Raw genomic sequence first — 15,296 nt, 5'->3', positions numbered from 1 at the left:
ATGGCAGGGGGTTGGACTAGGTGGCCTTTAAATGTCCCTTCCCACCCAAACCACCCCATGATTCTATGACAAATCCCCCGTTTCAACGAGTATTTGCCAGCCCCGGCTGTGCGAGTGCGGGGTGCGGTGGTCGGGGAAGGGGACCCCCGGCCCGGGGGCAGCGGGGGGGGGGGCGCGGGGGGGGCGCAGCTCTTTGTGCCTGGATGGCGCCTGCCTGCCGCCGCGCTGCCTCCGCGCCCGGCACAAAGCGGAGCGGGCCGAGCCCCCGCCTGCGGCTCCCAATTAGGGCCCCGGCGGCGCTGCCCCCCGCGGGGGGGGGGGGGGGGGGGGGGGAGGAGGGGGGCGGGCTCGGTCACGGCCTCGGAGCCCCAATTACCCGCGGGGCCGCCGCACTGTCTGCCGCCCCCGATCGCGGATCAATAGACAAAGGGCAGCGCCGGGAGTCTCCGCGGAGCCCTGCCCTCCCCCCCGGCCGGGCATCCCCCAGCGCTGCGCACCCGCGCAAGGCACCTGCGCGCTCGGGGCGGGATGAGCAGCCACGGTGGCGGCTCCGCACCTGCGGCCGCAGGTGATTTAGGGGGCTGCGCGGGGCGCGTATTCGCTCTGTGCTGCCGACGCTGCCGGCCCGGGCACGGTCGGTGCGGGGTCTCTGTGGCCCCCCCCTCTGTGGAGCCCCCCCCTTCCTGCCACGTTAGTGGGGCCGGCCCCCGACGGGGCGCTCTCGGAGCCCCGGTGTGGAGTACAGCGTGTCTCTGCAGCAGCCTGCTCGGGTGAGCCTCCCCTGCCCGCTCCAGGGCTTCCCCACCCAACCCCGGGGAAGCCCCCGAGCCTCTGCCCGCGTGTTTCCCCCGGGCACCGGCGTCTCAAAAGTCTCTTGCCCCCCCCCGAGTCGGTTGTGGCCCGTGAACCCCGCGGGGGCACAGTCCTGTCCCGGGGCCAGGCATGGGCTAGGGGTGCGGAAGGACGAAGCAGCCGTCTGGGCTGCTCCCCACCGCAAGGTTCGCAGAGCCTCTTTGATCTGGGCGGGTTTAAAACCTTATCAGGGGAAAAAACAGCTGTTTATTTTGATGCAAAGCTGGTCCTGAGCCGCAGGCACCGTTTGCTCCGAGGCAGGGTGGGAAAGGGGAAAGGGGAGTCTCTCGGTTTATTCCTGTTGTTTACAGCGGCGGGTGATGGGGAGGGAGAGCCGGACCCGTCGCCCCGCGGCGCCCGCCCGAGCCCTTTCCCAGACCTTCCCCGGAGCCGCTCCGGGAAGGGAGGAGGTCTCTGCTGGGGACAGCCGACGGGATGTGCCGGAGGTGCCCCCTCCACTGCTCTCCTCGGGGGGGTCAAACCGCTCCAGCCCCCCGCCGAAGGGCAGCGGCACAGGAACGGGCCGCGCAGCACCGCTTTGCTTTGGGGCCACAGGAAAACAAACAAACAAACAAACAAACAAACATAACTGGGGTTTTTCTTTCCCGGGCTGTGCCTCGGCTCCCACACGCCCCGGCTTGGCCCGTCGCTGCCCCAAGCTCGGCCGCCAGGTGGCGCAATCGCGCCGCGCCGCGGGGGCGGCCCCGGGGGGGCGGCCCCGGGAGACGGTGACCGGTGACGGGGTTCCTCGGGCAGGGGGGCCAGGAGGTGGCGACTGGTCACGGGGCTCCTCGGGGGCTTCTTCTGCCGGGGGGGGCTGCACAGCAGCCCGTACCGGCGGCACCGTCGGTGATCCCGGGGGTTTGGCTTCCCACACCCCGCAGGGGTGAGGAGACTGCAGCAGTACCCACCCACCCCCCCCGCACCCATCTGTTCCCTGCTGTCACAGCCTGTCCCTGCCACCTGTACCACCGTGGTGCACCTTGCTGAGGGCCGTTGTGTGGGTATATATTCACTTTTTCTATACGTACGTCCTATGTGCACGCACACGTACGCGTGAGCAGACGCCCAGTGGTTCAACAAGGGCCTGGGGCCATTCCCCAGCTTTGTGAGTTCTGCCAAAAATGTACACGTTACACCTAGGGACCCCCTCAGAAAGCAGCAAATGCTCGCTCCGAGGCACCTAAGCACGAAGGAGCAGCCAGGAGTGGTGATGGTCTGTCTTCTGCACGCTGGGTTTTATATTGCCTGAAGTATTAATGGGTGAAATCATGCGAGAAGGGCTGCTGCTTTCCCTCGTCAAGTTTGGCATCGCTGTAACCAGTGACATAAGCACAGGTACATCTGTCCTTTGCCTCCCATTGATTTCTCTAAATGGTCCTTGCCTTCAGCATCGGGCCTGGCACGCTCGGTAATTCTTTGGAAATAAGATCTAATTAAAATGAGACAGCGCTGTCAAGGGACTACCTAATTGTCTTTGCAAAATGACCTTGTGGAGATCTTGGCTCGGTTCCCAGCAGAAAGGTGTTGTCAGTGCAAAATCCTGTGCGGTTGGGGGGAATCGGTTAAAGACTTTTGGGAAATAATTCCCAAGGCTGGGAAATAATGAGCTGGTGGAGACAGTGCAATGCTGTTGTCCCTGCCCTGCTCCAGCTCCAGAGCTGTCCTCCCCACCCAGGCCGTGTCAGGGCTCAGGGACACCCTCAAAATGGCTTTGAAAGAGACAAATGGCATGGACCGGGGTTCGGCCAGGGTAAATACCAACAGGTATCCCCAGTGTTTCTTTCTATTCCCCATGCGCTTTCTCCCCACACCAGTGAGAAGGGAAGGCGGTTTGGCTGTTAAAGCCTGAAAAGCAACCGAGATCCCTGAGTGATGGATACAGCCGTGCAGCCAGCCCCGAGCTCGCCCCGTCCTGTACCTGCTTCTCCCCTGCTCATGTCAAAGATTCCCTCTGAGCAGCGGGGGCTTGGCTGTGTGGGGATGCTGTGCAGTGTTGCGGGGGGAGCGTGTTGCGGACCCCTCATTCCTGCAGAGCCCCTCATCCTTGGGATGGTTTTTGGGACGAGACTTCTCCCCGTCTCCCAGACAGCATGAGAGGCGGCCTCCACGAGAGGGAGTGTTTGCGGGGATTTTTATTCCAGGCGGACTGTTTAGTGTTTCTCCCAGCTGTTTTCAGGCAGAGACGCATCCCCCCAGCTCGCGGCCAGCCTCGGGCCCACAGACTGGGCAGCTGGAGCCCTTTGCCCCCATGAAGCGTCACATGAAATGCCCGTTTTCCTGGAGTGTGGGAAGAACTGGGCAGAAATCTCAGCTTTCCTGAGAGAATTGTCATGCCCTCGCTCTGCCACGTGCTGTGCTTCGGTGACATGGGGGGAAATATGCTTTTTCCCTGGGTTGGTGGCAGTGTCCTGTCCCTGTGCCCCACCGTAGGAACAGGAGGCTGTTTTCCTCCTTTTGGCGCATTCATCGAACAGGGGAAGAAGTCCCTCTTACTGGGGTGACTGGTGAGTGTGGTGACTGGTGTTGGTCAAGTGTTGGCCAGGGCGTGAGCCTGCCTTGGCTGCGAGAGAAGGGTCAAGCAAGCCCCACACCGTGGGAGCACTGGAAGGTCCCCCAGGTGGGGGTCGTTGGAGGGACTCTGACCCTTGGGTACAATGGTAGAAAAGTGTCTTTTGCAGCTCACACGTTTGCCCTGTGACCTGGGGTGGTTTGCTGGGACCCCAGTTCAGGACTTCGGGGAGCATCCCAGCGCCTCCCATCTCACTGCTCCCCTCTGCAAGGTCCAGCTGCTTTGAAACCCCACTGGTGCCTGTGATGCCTCCAGAAGGGCAAAGGGCTGTTTGTGATTTCCCAAGTGACTGCTGTGAATCCAAGGCCAAACCTCCCACTTCTGGGGGTGCAGGATCAGGCCATGGCATGTTGGTGGCTGCGTGTGCCGTGTGGGTGGTTTGCAAGAAAGATGCACAAAGAGCCCAAGCCCTCGGAGGGGACCAGGGTGCTGCCTCCCCCTGCCTTCCCCGCGCATCCCTGGAGCCTGCGAGTGCTCAGACTACCCTATCTGCAAATTGCAGAGCAGATTATCAGCGAGCGCGTCTGAGATTAGAGACCCGTATTTATGTCTGGTTCCCCCAGAGCCGGGGAGACCGGATCTGAATTTGGTGCAGACTCTTTGGCACCACAGGGCTGATTACTGGGGTAAACTTTTCCTTTGCTGGGAGCATCACAAGGAGGGCTGATGATTTTCAATTAAGGGGAGGGAAAAAAAAAAAAAAGAGAAAAGGGAACACACAACAACAACAGTTTTCTCCATGAGGGTGGTGGCAGGAAAGTCAGGCACATCTCTGAGATGCCGCTGGTTTGTGCAAGCTGTCACCCATGGGGCAGAGAGTGAGTTACTGGGGGGGTGTGACCCCATGTGCTGCTTCGGCTGCTCTTTGGTGGTGTAAATTCTTGATCGAGAAGCCCAGCGATGGTGGGTTTGCAGCTGTGGGGTGCAGAAAAACCCCGGAGCTGCTCCCACTTTGCTGCCCCATGTGTGTGTGCCCCACAGAGTGTGTGTGGGTGCAACGTCTGCTTTTGCTGGGTGGCAGAGCCCAGCGCTGTGCAGGGAGGGCATCCTCAGCACGCTGTTGTGAGATTTTTTTTTTTCCTACGGGCTCTGGTTAGGAGAAATGGCAAACGTTTTGCTCTGCATGCTCTGTTCTCCTAGGCAAAATACTACTCCCATCAAACCTCAGGCTTTGGAGGGTGCACGGCCGAGCAGTGGCCAGTGTGAGCGGATAGTCCTGGCCAGCCAGAATGGCTTAACAGGCTTAGTGTGGTGTTGTTCTTATAAACAATCACGTGAATTAGTACAAATCTCATTAGATCCGTGCTTCTCCTGGCCTCCTGCATTGCTAATGCCAGGAGCAGCGCCTCGCTGGGGTCCCGCGCAGTCTCTGGGCAAAGAAACTCTTTCTGATGAGCTCTGAGCCGCTGCCGCGGGCGCTCAGCCACAGCCGCTGCGTCCCTGCGGAGCCGTGGCGTTTTGGGTTTGCTTTTCTCAGAACCATTTCCATTAAGCTTAATGGGAGGGAGAGCAGAAATCTAATAGGTAAAAAGCCATTCAAGGTCCTGGACTATTTTAAACCTGATTTAAAGCTCTGGTCTCTCTGCTAGCGCAGTGATTCAGCTGATGTTGCCCAGGGGTGCTCCTCATGTCTCCCCTTGTTAAGCGGCGGGCGCACGGCGATGTGCTCTGCTCCAGCTCCGCTCCGGCCCCGTGGGGACACAGTGCTCATCTCCAGCAGCTCCGCTCTCTGTCGGCTCTTGCTCTCGGCTGGCCGGTGGCCTGCTGCTGTGAGGAACGGGGCTGTCTTGGCAGGGTTTTATAGCGTGTTCGGTTAAGAGTTTAGCGGTAGAGGTGGTCAGTGCCCAGAAAACATGGGAACCGCAGGTTTCGCCTGGAGCGCTTTGGGGAAGGGAATGGTTTTTCTCCCGTCAGTGCCACACTGTGCACGCCTGCTGAACGCCGCTAGCTCCCCGGCAGCAACAGGCCTCCGTGTTTCCCATTTCTCCTCCTGAATTGCTCTGAGAAGCAATGCAGGAGTCTCCCTAGTTCCAGAACCGCAGCTGCTCCTGAGGTGAAGCACCTTGGCTGGCGCTTCAGAGCCTGGTGTGGTCTCCTGGGAATCAGGGCAGGAGACGCCGGGAGAGCTTTAATGACAAAAAATGTTTTTTACATCTCTGCTGAAAGTCTGCTGCTGCTTCACCTCTCGGCAGAGGAGGGATGCAAGCAGCAAAGGACTCGGGCAGGCAGCAGAGCTTGAGAAAGCTGCTCCCGGGGGACCGGGGCTCTGGCAGAGCAGCCCGGGATAAGCGAGCATGAGAAAAGCAGGCTTAGCCCTCCAGTCACCCGTTAGATGCGTTTCCGGCTGCTTTTCATCTCACTCTGAGTTTAAAAGCCATCTTATTCCAGCACCGATGCTGCTGCCAGCCCCGGCACAGCTTCAAAGCGGGGCTGTCTCGGGCCGGCCCGGAGGGAGAGACACAGGGAGGAGGAGGAGGAGGAGGGCTGTGGTCCAGCAGCACCTGCCAGCCCCGCGGGAGCAGCATCCTCAGAGAATGGGGGAGCCTGGCCTCCAGCAACCCCCCTGTGCACCAGGAGCCTGCTCCCGCAATGGGTCTGTGGCTTCCCAGGAAAGCGTGGTGGTATGGGGCTGCTTCTGGGGGACATGACAAGGATGGTCTTTCTCCAGACCCTTTTTGTCCCACTAGCAGAAAGCTCAGCCTTGCAACGGGGAGCGGGGTCACCTCTAAGCCAGGGATCAGTGATCTCTTTGAGTTTTACATCCCCTTTTTACGTTCCCACTTACCTAAATTTCTTCTTCTCCTCCCCTGTAGCACTCTGTGCTGTGGCTGGAGACAAGCACCAGGAGCAGCCGGTGCTACCTGCTGTCATGTACCCAGTTCTGGGGGGACACTGGGCATCCCACAGTGCTACGGAGGCTGCTTGTGGGGTCAGGCATTTAGACCATCTGGAAACGAGAGGATGGTGAGTAATTCGGCGCCCAGCAGAGCCATGACAGTGTTGGCCATCAGGGTGGTTATTTTGCACGTCACTGCTGGGGTGGTGCTGGTGGATCCCATACTGGGATCCCCCCAGAGGGATGGTTGCCCGAAACTGGGGCCCTCCAGTGGTCCAAGTGAAGGCTGGGGATGGGCTCTGCTCCATCCCGGGTCATGCGTAACTGATTTCACCCCAACAGTGCTGCTTTGGGCAGGAGCTCGAGGATCTGAACTTTGTGTTTTAGGCTGGAGGCAAGACCTGAATTCAGCTGATGGTGATTTCCGTGGATTTACTGGAAAGACTGTTGGAGTCAGCAGTCGTATTTGCTCTTCCTTTTTGGCCCTGCCTCAAACGAGAGATCCCAGATATGCAGCACACTCCGGTACAAGCACTGTCTGCCCTCTGGAAATAAGCTCCCCAAAAGCCAAACACCCTTCTGGGCATCACGGGGTGTCTTCACTGCCCTGAAAGGAGCAGCGTGGGCAGTGCTGGGGGAGATGCACGGGAGCGGAGGGTCCGAGTCGGAAACCTTAGTCAGGTTTCCGACAAAGGATGGATCCATTTCTCCCCACCTTCCCCAAGTGAAAAGGTAGAGGAAAAGCTTAGAGGAGGAGCATCAAACCTCCCTGGATGGAAACGTGCTGCCCAGACTCTTCTCTTCTTGGCCTTTATTTGTTTGCCGAGTGCCTGGATGAGATTCTCTGTTTTTTCCAGGAGCTCTTGCTTCAGCAAATCTATCGGGAGAAGTGTGCTTACTGCTCAGTGACAAAACGCGTTTTCTGAGATGGAAAAAGCTCTTTTTGAGGAAAACATGACATTTCAGTGGAAAAGTAACTTTGCATGCTGTTTCTAATTTTAAAGCTCTGCCTTGGAATGCTCCCATGGACTTTGAAATCAGAGCTGGCTCTTATGCTTTCCAGGTTTTATCCACCATTCCCATAGAATTTCAAATTGCTCCCTCTGTTAACGAGACAATATTAATTCTTGTGGAGGATTTTGCATAGATCACTTCCAAAGTGCAGTTTCCCATATCCCATCCCTTTTTTTCCTGTTGTTTATTTTTTGTTTTCCCCCCTACCAGCTCTAGGCTATAAATACCTTTAGGCCAGACTCTGGGAAATGCACAAAGCCCCGTACCTGGCTGATGCCTCCTGAATGGACAGATGGATGAATGAACGTTTTTCCGAGTATCGCTCCATACTGAGATTAACTCTTACAGCCCCATGCTTCAAATTCATGCATCTGCTCATTTGTAAAGCACTTCACCTCCATTAAACGTGGTAGCGTTAATTTCCCCCTGTTAATCTGACCCGTGTCGTGAAGGAGAAATGCGGATGGGTTTTTTCCCCCGCCCTGTATTTTCCATGGTCGCGGTTTGGCCTTGCTGAGCTTAATTCTTTTCAAGCAGAGAAACAAAACCAGGCGTGCGGGAAGTGCTGCGGCTGGCTGGAGCCAGCAGAGGGGAGGCGAGAGCAGAGATTCTGCTTTTTCCCCACTTTGGAATAAATTTCAGGAGAGGGGGGGGAAAAATGGCTACTGCCTTATTTTTATTAATTTCCCAAAATAAGAGTGATCCGGTCAAGCTGATAACAACAGTGGTGCCAATAGCAATCAATCCAGCAGCGAAGCAGCGGTGTGGGATGGAGCAGCGGGGCAGGGAGAGGCTGGAGGGCTCTCCCCGTCCCTCGTCCCCCAGGTTTGGAGGTCAGCCCCAGAGCTCCTGCCTGCTGAGAGCTGCGTTTCTCCCGTAACACCCTGTGTCATCCCAGCTGCGTCCCCTGAACCCCTGCTGCCACCTCCTGCTCCTCGCCTCTGAGTGGGTGAGCGGGGCAGACGTGGCGTTAAACCATGGCACCGGTGGCTGGACCATCCCGGCTTGTGCGGGGCCCACGGCCGCATCCTTCCCATCCCGGTGGGGACTCACCGAGCCGGGCACCCCTCTCCTTGGCAGGGCTTCCCAGGTCCCGCGCTCCGACAGGGAATATTTACACTGAGAGATGGTATCGTGGTGCTCCTCGAGCTGAAGCACAAACAGGTTCATTTTAAACACGGTCACCCCTTTAACAGGTTTAAGTGGGTTTCACTGTAAAATGAATTTATTTCAACAAAACCTTTTTTGATAAATTAAACCAGCACCACTCTGTGTATAATTTCTATAAACAATCTCCCCTAATGTTTACCTAACCTGGGCACGCAGAAACTCTTGCACGTTAAATATTAAATGAAAAGGGGTTAGGAAAGCTTTAAACTTTTTATTTTTTTATTTTATTTTTTTTTAAGTGAGAAAGCCAGCGTGCCATGGGAAAAGACCTCTCTGCTTTTGAGCTGGGGCTCTCCCGGCTCCTGTGGAAGGTGAGGGGAGGGAAGCAGCCCCTTTTGCTGCAGCTTTGTGTTTGTTTTGTTTTTTTTTTTATTTCCAGGACTGTGGCCTTGGGCAGGGCTGTGGTGTGAGGGTCAGCAGGGCTCGTTGGGTGCACGGTCCTGGGTGCCAGCACCCATCCATGCACACCCCTGTGTAGCTGGAAGTGGACAGTGTGATGGCTTATCTCCTCCTGTGTCATGTTTGCGGCATCCTGGGAAGCTTGGGACTCTCATTAATTTGTTAATTAATGGTAGAGCATTCATTAAGGGGCTGCAGCCCAGCCCCGTTCCAGGCACTGGTCTGGGAGAGCTGAGAACTGCTTGTGATTTGAAGCGCTGGGGTGTTTCGGGCTGTGCTGGGTCATTTGCCGAGGGATTTGGATGCTTTCCCTCAATCGCCCTGGTTGCAGAATACCACTGGAAAAGATGGACATGACTTCAGTGAGGACAAACTCTCCAGCTCAAAAAAGATAGCTGTGGTGAGTGAGAGAACTGCCTGCAACGTGACTAAAATTTGCCTGATAGGAGACATGTAGGTTTGAGTGAGTTTGGGTGAATTTAGTTGTTTTCCCCCAGAAATAAGGGGTGTGCGGGTCAGACCCATTCCTGCAGAAAGCCCCAGCCTGGACAAAGCGGCTGCCTTCCAGCTTTGCTCCTCGAGGGCAGATCACTCCAGCGCATCAACTCTTTCTTTGGCTGGACTCTTGGAATTGTAGGAAAAATCTTAAGCAAAGTGGCTGAGTTCTCCCTAAGACGTCACCGAACCAAGTCCCGCTGTTACGTGAAAATAAGGGGAGTGTGTTTTGCAATTAAGCATACAGCTTAATTGCATTGGAGGGAGGACAGTAGAAACACTTCTGCTGAATAATTCAGTATTTAGTGATGCCCTCACAGCACATGTCCTGCTCAGCTGCTCGGATCCTTATCTGGAGACTGCTAAGCCAATGATTTCACCATGAGTTAAATTATTCAGTAATATATAGACTAAATTTGGCCCCCTTTAGGGCTGCCCGAGTATCAGCCCAGCAAAAGCTGCACCATGGGGCTGTTCGTGGATCAATCAGTCACTGCGGCCAGAGACCTGATGTCATCAGGGGACCCCCCCCACCCCAAAACCAGCCCCTCTGCTCCCTTGGCACCCGAGAGCCAGCGACACCCCCAGCTGGGATGCCCACAGCTCCGTAGCGTTTTCTACTGCCAGCAGGTAAAAGTTTCCAAAAAAAAAAAAAAAAAAAAAAAGAATTTTTTGGCTATTTAAATGGTTTCCCATAGTCTTCTCTGGCAGGTGACAAAAAACCTGAAACGCTCAGTGAGGTGGGTGCTGCTGTTCAGAGGATTAATGGTGGCGGCAAAGCCATGCCCTGCGAGGCACTGCAGGAGGGAGAAGCGCTGTAAAACAACATGGGAGACAGAAGGCAATGAGCTCATGTGTTCCTTCAGGGCTTTGTGGATACTGGGATTGCAGGATCTGTCTAAAATGTGCATTAAAAATTAACTTATCTTCCACATAAACTCTCAGAAATTCCAGTATCTCCAAGATGGGGTTGGAAGCCATTTATTCTTTTTCCTTTTCGTGCCTCCCTGACACTTTTCAGCATTATTTTTAATGTCAGTGTGTTACCAGAGATCACTTTTGGTGGATAACACAATATTTATGGAGAAAGCAACAGCTAAATCTGGTTATCATTGACGTTGCTTATAAAATATACATAGCAATCAAGATACTGACCATGGCAGCAAATTGAAAATATATTGAAAACATAAAGCATTTTTTCAATTTATTAGTAATATAAAAAACTATTTGGGCATTTTTTTTTTTTCCTCCTTGTTAAAAAGAGAGCTATAGAAGCTGTTGTAAGGAAATCTGTAGTAGTGTTGGTCCAAACGCCGGCGTGGTGCGGGGCGCGAGCGGTGTGCTGGGTTTTGTGGGCTTTCCGATAGCAAACAGCCTGCTCCGGACACGTCACGGCAGCGCCTGGGACATGTTCCCATCTCCCGAAGGGCTTGTGGAAGGAGTCCAGCCCAATGCAGATGCTGACTCGGCATTAATTCCAACTGCCTTGGCCCTAAGGTGTCCTGGGAGCAGGCTTAGGAGCTACTGGAGGGCTGGTGGCTTTGCGATGGTGGCATTAAAACTATGTGACTTTCCCCTGCTGGCTGCAGCGGCCGGTGCTGGGAGAGGTCACCCCTCCTGCCCCCATGGCACGGCACAATTTGGGCACATTGTTGAAGGGTTAACCCCGGCCACTGCTGGGTAAGTGTAAAAATATTAATAAGGCTGCCGCGGGTCACCCTAAAATGGGAATTTACGGTGGTAGTCAAAGCTAATGTTTTGGATCAATGCAACATCCCTTCTCGGAATGAAAAAGTAAATTAAACAGACCATCGTGCGGAGGGTATGTAACCAAATCAATCATGTTTATTGCGTTTAATCAAAATTTGATTCAGTTAAATTTATTCCATATGATAGCCGTACGCTTCGTGTGATGCACACCTAGCTGAGGCTGCTGGTGCGGCTCTGCCAGCTCTGCACTGATCACCGGAGGGAGGGCTCAACCCCTGTGTCGTTGCACATTAATAAGATTAGGGGTATTAATTTGCGTACGATGCTCTAAGCAATGGATGGGGGTGTGTGTATGCGCACCCAGGGAAATGATCACAGGGGCTTTGCTGTGGGTAAATAATAAGTATTTAGTAACCAACGTAATTCCTGCTCACTCTGCGCTGCCCTGTTTGCTGGCTGCGTCTAGAGGGCGAGATGTGCTGCTGCTGCATGGCTGCCCGGCACATTCCGGCACCGTCTGGCATGGCCTTGTGGATGGGTGTGATGGGGCAAAACCTGTTGAAAACTCCAAAACCTGCTCAAAACTCCAAACACGCCCTTCCCGTGCCAGTGCGTGGCCGGCTGGCCCTGGCAGAGCCCTCTGCCCCACGCCATCCCTGCCCTGGCATGGCCCCGGCTGCTTTCAGTCCCACCGCTAATTGAATGCAGGTGGAGATGTCCCCACCTTTGGGAAGGCTCTTGCCACTGTCCCCCGGGAGCGAGGGGTGCTTGCACCTCCCCTGCCCACCTGCACCCACCGGGTGCTGCATTCCCATCCCTGGAAGGAGGATTCGATCACGCAACCCTTCCTTCTCCTCCTGGAAGTTGAATATTAGAATTCTTCCTAGCTGCATATATAATTCACTACATTAATCTTCCCTTAAAACATTCTCCTTCCACAAAGCCCCTCTGTATTGATCCAACAAAGACAATTATATATTATGGGGGGAGGGGGAAACAGCTGAAATATTTGAGATTGGCCCTTCAGCGGGATTTATTACGTGTCTGAACTATAGTGTCTGCCTATTTTTTATTCTAAGCCTCTATGACAGGGGTCATGTCTTCCTCCATATACTGTACAGCGCTGTGCACTCTGATGGGGCTATATTAAATACTCAGGATGATTAATCACACTGTATAAATAACACACTTCTGTTGTGTTTGGAGGCGTGCATGCCTGCGTACGTCAGCGGTACCTCTGCACTGCGCAGCCGGAGCGCCGTCGCCAGCTACAGGTACTGCTGCCTTGTGCACAAGGCAGTTGTAGCGTCCCGAGCAGCGTGGTCTGACTCCGCACATCTCCTTGGCATTGTGGTCTGGAGACCCCCAAGGTCCTTTCCAATCCAGGGTTCTTCTGATTCTCTGCTTTTTTTCCCCAGCCCAGTGACTTTTTCGAGCGGGATGTGGTCCCGGGGCACCTCCCAGAGGTGACATGGAGCATGAGCCATGGGCTTTTCTGGTACCCTGCCTCTGCGTGGGAGCCCATCACCCTGCCTCGGGGTGCTGAGCCCCAAGTTGTGAGGGTGCAGAGTGGGTGCCCTTTAGGATGGGAATCATGTGCTGTCTCCATCCGTAGCCCAAAATAAGGAGGCAAAGCAGACGAGCTGAGGGCGTCTGCGAGCCTGACTCTGTAGGGAATGAGAAAATAACGAATTACCAGGATCGACTGTTTGTAAATGTGCACGAGATTAATGAGCAAAGGCTTCTCCATAACACAGAAGGCATGAAATCAATCCCGCGCTCCGAGAATAATGAGGGAATCAATAGGATTACGAGGTTAAGGCCGGAGTAAACCTGAATGACAGCTGCAAAATAAATTTTATTTGGAGGACGTGGCTGGGGTTAAATGAAATGTAATAAATAATGTAAAGCATTTAAGGGGTGGGGAAATGGTCCAGAGATGTAAGGAAGAACAGAAGGCCCCACAGTCGCTAAATCTGTCCAGTTTATATCCATGGCGTGTTTTCGCAGGCGTGTGATGAGTGTGACATACACCATGCCTGTGGCTGGGCTGGTGCCACTGTGAGGTTGCGCCCTGTCCCCTCGCTGGGGACAGGGAGAGGAGTGGGGCGGTGGCAGTGGTGCCGCTGGGACCTCGGGCTGCAGCCGCGGCACCAAGGCAGGACAGCAACGCGCGCGTGTAAGCGGTGTAGCGCAGTCGGGGTGCATCATGTATGAGCTGCGGGTTTGTGCATCCCTTTCTCCCTGTGCTTCTCTCCTGGCGTCTGACTAAAAAAAATCCGACGTTGCCTCCATCCCGTTTCCCGCTGGCCACGGATATCCTGGGAACCTGTTGCAGGGCACGGAGACCTCCCTCTGCAGAGCCCACAGCTGCGTTCGGGGTTGATATGCACCCCACGGACACATCCTCTGTGCTTGCGGGGATGTGGACCAGCAGCACAGCAGCGTGCACCTGGGACCGCTCCATCTTTGTGCTGGTGGTGGTGGGCATGTCCTGCTCTGTGCTTCTCCAGCTGGGCGTCTGTGGCTGGAGGGGTTTGGTGTCCTGCTGACCTTGGCTTTGGGGATAAAAGCTGTGCAGGTGGGTGTAGGGCTGGGCTTTCAGGTGCTCGGCGCCTTCTCCTGTGTGGCTTTGGAGGGACGGTTGTGGGAGAGCTCGGCGTTGAGCCCGCGGCTCTCTGAGAGCTCAGTGCCTCGCTGGAAGTTGAGCTGCGCTGAAAAACTGGCCGCAGGGGTGGGTGCCAAAACAGTGTGAATCCTGAGGTTGCAACAGTTGCACTTATTTTTCCTGGCACAATTAACTTGTGGTCCCGCTCCTCCCTTCTAGTAGCTCTCAGGGAAGGAGATCAGGAGTTCCCGGGACATACTCAGTGCTTTAGACGCAGAGCCCAGCCCAGAGAGACGTCAGCCGCTTCTGTGGCTCCGAGCGGGGCTGGGACACCAGAGATTTTTGGTCTTGAATCTCCATGTTAAAAAACCTCCTGCTTCCTCCTGGGGCCGGTTCCCGGGGGTCCCCGTGGGGCACTGCTTGCCCCAGATGCTTTTCCATCGGGTTACCCCGCGCTGCCAGGGCTTGTCCCCTCAGAGCAGATCGTGCGTGTGCGGCTCAGCCCTGCTAATAACGGCTGCGTGTGTTTTTCCAGTCATTAAGCTTATGACTAATAGAGCTGTCCTGGCTGCATAATGCACGCTGACAACAAGGAGCCTCAGGGGAGGGGAACAGAAATAGAGGGATATGAAGAAAATGGCTTAAATTCATCCCCAGTCTGGTAGATGCGTTTCCCCTGTTGGTGTTATGTCCCCGCCGTGCTGGGGCGGGAGGCTGGGGAGGCGAGAGTTGCCTTCTGCTGCCCTTCCCTTTAGACCTGCCTGGGGCTCTGGGTGTCCATCTGTCCGTCCCAGACCATCCCACGAGCACAGTGGCGCTCTGTGCTGTGTTCTGCCCCTGCAGGGGGGATGCCGTGGGCTCGTCCCCGTGGGTGATGCCCGTGTGCATCCTGACCCCACTGTATGTTCACTTTGGCTCCGGTGTCACCAGCATGGTATGTTAATGGCAACTGTTGGTAGTCTGTCCCGCTGCCGCATGCTGAGTGTGTGCTGGAGAAAGGTTTGCAAACCTCTGCGTGCACAGGCGGGTCCCCGCTGCCTGCCTGCTGCCTGTGCATCACTGCGTGCCCCTGCACACGTGTGCCTGGTCCAGGGCAGCACCTCCCCACCGGGGTCCCGCAGACCCACCTGCCTCCCACATGAGACCTCTCTGCAACAGGATGCAGAAAAATGCCTTTAAGTTTTCTTTTAATAGCTCCTGTAAATCTTATTTTATGCTAAGGCCAAAGACACATTTATTATTGCCATAAAGGGGGAAGAACTGGTGAGTCCCTGGCTGGCCCCAGGCCGGGTGACTCGGGAAGAGCAGAGGCAGCGGGTCGAGGGCCGTGGTTCTCCCTTGCCATTTGGCACGTTTGGGGACACATCGATGGCACCCGCAGCCCCCCGTGGCTGGGATGGGTTCAAGGGTCCCTGGGTGCAGCATGTGGAGCTGTGGGTCAGGGCTCGGGGACCAGGCTGGGGATGCACGGTGTCTAAGCACTCGGGCGCTGGTTTTGCTCCAGCACCTTCTGTGCCACAGGAAGCTATGCAGGATGGTTTGTTGGGGTTTTTTTTTAATGTTTTTATTTGATATTTTTTAAACCATTGCACAGGCAATCTCTATCCCAAATCCCAGCCCAGAGGTCAGTGGAGAATTGG

General features: G+C 55.4%; 1 long non-coding RNA gene across 1 annotated transcript; it reads left to right on the top strand.

Annotated features, from left to right (window-relative positions):
• The first annotated feature begins 623 nt into the window (after window positions 1-623).
• LOC141746843 (uncharacterized) lies at window positions 624-8,314 on the top strand. The gene is made up of 3 exons (XR_012588506.1): window positions 624-770; window positions 6,238-6,388; window positions 6,648-8,314. It is a non-coding gene; the product is annotated as an uncharacterized LOC141746843 (long non-coding RNA).
• The last annotated feature ends 6,982 nt before the right edge of the window (window positions 8,315-15,296 follow it).

Source organism: Larus michahellis, chromosome 7 (genome assembly GCF_964199755.1).
Source record: "Larus michahellis chromosome 7, bLarMic1.1, whole genome shotgun sequence".
Lineage (NCBI taxonomy): Eukaryota > Metazoa > Chordata > Aves > Charadriiformes > Laridae > Larus > Larus michahellis.
Note: the sequence above shows the minus strand (reverse complement) of the source record. Positions and strands in the feature narration are given on the sequence as shown.